The sequence below is a fragment of the Palaemon carinicauda genome, chromosome 5 (assembly GCF_036898095.1).
Source record: "Palaemon carinicauda isolate YSFRI2023 chromosome 5, ASM3689809v2, whole genome shotgun sequence".
In the NCBI taxonomy this organism is placed as follows: Eukaryota; Metazoa; Arthropoda; class Malacostraca; order Decapoda; family Palaemonidae; genus Palaemon; species Palaemon carinicauda.
The window spans coordinates 111,982,892-111,985,767 of record NC_090729.1 but is presented as its reverse complement, the minus strand read 5'-3'; the positions used below and the strand labels follow the sequence as shown (position 1 = coordinate 111,985,767).

At 34.2% G+C, this 2,876-nt stretch overlaps 1 pseudogene; it reads right to left on the bottom strand.

The window, feature by feature from the left end:
• Window positions 1-403: 403 nt before the first annotated feature.
• The window catches only part of LOC137641083 (uncharacterized), an 11,278-nt pseudogene continuing 8,805 nt past the window's right edge, over window positions 404-2,876 (bottom strand).

The following is a 2,876-nucleotide window of genomic DNA, read 5'->3' as shown; positions in this document are numbered from 1 at the left end:
GATTCTCATTACCGTTGTATTAATCAGAAGGCAGATGATTAAGGATTTCCCATCCATGACCTAACCACGCCAGGACTCCTCGCTGCTGGGAGAAAGGACGCTGGTGACTAGTAAAACGACTCCTCGCTGCTGGGAAGAAGGACGTTGGTGACTGGTACAACGCAGGAACTTACGCTACCGGGGTCTAAGCGATGTCAGGCAGGGCAGCCAATTAGGACTACTACGGTCTACCCCAAAGCTGTTCGTTCGTTTTAGACTGCCTTGCCTATGGCAAGACACGGGCTCTTGCGCTGGCAGTCCGTGAAACCCCAAAGTCAAAGCAAAGTCCAAAGAAAGGCAACGTGCTAACCCCATACAAATGGGTAAAAAGCACCTTAATACAAGAAGTGAGGTCTTGGTGAATTCAACTTGGCTTCCTACCAGCAGTGTGTCTCACAGAAGAATGAGGCATGTGCGTAGAGGCAATTATAGCTTCACCATGTACTGCCAAATATTGATTACTTTGAATCGACATCATTTGCTGCGATTGGTGGTGTGACTCAATCATTGAAGTCATTTGAATGGGTTTTCTAATAAGAGATTCAGAAGATTTTTCCAAGACTTGATTCGTCTTGATTTGAGATGGATAAGAATCTCGTTTCGGTGAGTGTTTAGTTTTGCACGAAACACCGTTGTCTTGGTCAATATTTTGTTAGGAACTTATTTTTTTCTATTCAGTACCCCCTGGCAATTAGTTATCATAGACATTTTACATGTCTATTTTTCAACTAACTTGGAAATGTGAAAACATGTTTTGACGTCTAGTCTATTCTAAAATTCTATGATGGAAACTATTCTAAGTTATTCATTTAAGACAAAACTTACTTTCCTTCATAATTCAACTTGTTCTATACCATTGACTGGCTATCAGATATAGAATTTTTTTTTTTTCATCTTGGACATTATCTTCAAGCAGTAGTTTAAAAATGCGTTTTAAATTTTAATATATTTGGTAGGTCTCAATTGGAACCACAGATTAAGGATCCTTGAGATACATGAATCATTCTCTTTGACTCATCAAATCATGTGGATAAATCACTCTTTTATGAAATTAAAACGAATGTTTAGATTATTTCTAAAAGATATTAAGGCTTTCGAGTTAAAGCTGAAGATTTTCTTGTTCCCTAAGTGCTTCGATAGCGTGGATTCGACAATAAACGAGCCATATTATTATTATTATTATTATTATTATTATTATTATTATTATTATTATTATTATTATTATTATTATTATTACTTGCTAAGCCACAACCCCAGTTGGAAAAGCAGGATGCTACAAGCCCAGGGGGATCCAACAGGGAAAACAGAGAGTAGGGTTCCCCTGCTGTATAATATTATTTTTTATTACTATTATCTAACTACAACCCTAGTTGGAAAAGCAAGATGCTTTAAGCCCAAAGGCTCCAACAGGGAAAATGGCCCAGTGAGGAAAGGAAATAGATAAACGATATAAGAAGAAATGAAAATTAAAATGAAACATTAACAACATTAAAACAGGTATTTGATATATAAACTATAAAAGGAGTTATGTAAGCCTGTTCAACATAAAAACATTTGCTGCGAGTTTGAACTTTCGTAGTTCTACTGATTCAACTACCCGATTAGGAAGATCATTCCATAATTTGGTCACAGCGGGAATAAAACTTCTAGAATACTGGGCAGTATTGAGCCTCATGATGGAGAAGGCCTGACAATAGATCCAGAAAAGCAGCTCTTAAATTAAAGTAAGTTGAATAAAAGTACAGATCCTTCTTTTAAGGTAGCCAATAAGCCTTAAAACTAAAATCCAAACCGAAAACTGGGGTTCTCTTTAAATAATCTTTAAATTAACACTTAAGGGGGATTCTCAAAAGATATTTCTAATGGCATCTGTCTTATGTGAGGTAATTTTGATTTTTCGAGAATTTATTATTCCTCTCAACTCTGCATGATTGCGTTTTAATGAGTTACAAATCATTTAATGAAAATTTTGAATGATGATAATAATAATAATAATAATAATAATAATAATAATAATAATAATAATAATAATAATAATGATGATGATGATAATAATAATAATAATTATTATGATGGTAATGATAACAACAACAACAACAACAACAACAACAATAATAATAATAATAATAATAATAATAATAATAATAGTCTGGGTTAAAGCTTAGTAAGATGTTCTCTTGTGTTCAAAATCATTAAGAGAACACCTAATTTTGAAGAGCTAGAAAGATAATATTTATGACGATATTTACAAGAATAAAAAAATTCCAAGCAAATAAAAAATGAAAAAAAGGCAAAACACCAAGGTTAACCCCTTACTGTTTTTTAGGGCCAATTTTATTTTTCTCTTGAAATTCGGCCATATTGTGCGGAATCCATTGCTAAGGAACAAAGAACATAGGAAATGGCCATATATTGGGCGTGTGCTCCCCTTTGGGATTTGGAATTCTCTTCCATCTTTCCTATTCCTCAGTTCCTTAAACTTCCCTCTTTGAAGAGTAATCCTGTTTCCCTTTCTTGGGGTGAGCGCCCCCACCCCCAACCCGTCTTTTTTCACCTACCTTTTTCTTAGTATCTAAAGGAAATTTTATAATTTTCGTGTTCATGGCAAGTTTTTAAGTTCTGGTTTATTTTTTTCAATTGACTTGAAGAATCAATAGCCTACAAGTGAAAGCAATTTGGACATATTTTCATAAACTTTGCTAACAAAGTTATAACAAATGGTTCAGCATTTGACTATACTAGTCATGGTCTTAATAGAATGTATCAAAATGGCTTACCTAGTTTTTCATGCCACTTAGTCCTTCTATCGCTTCTTGTTTAAAGCGATAAGCTCTTCA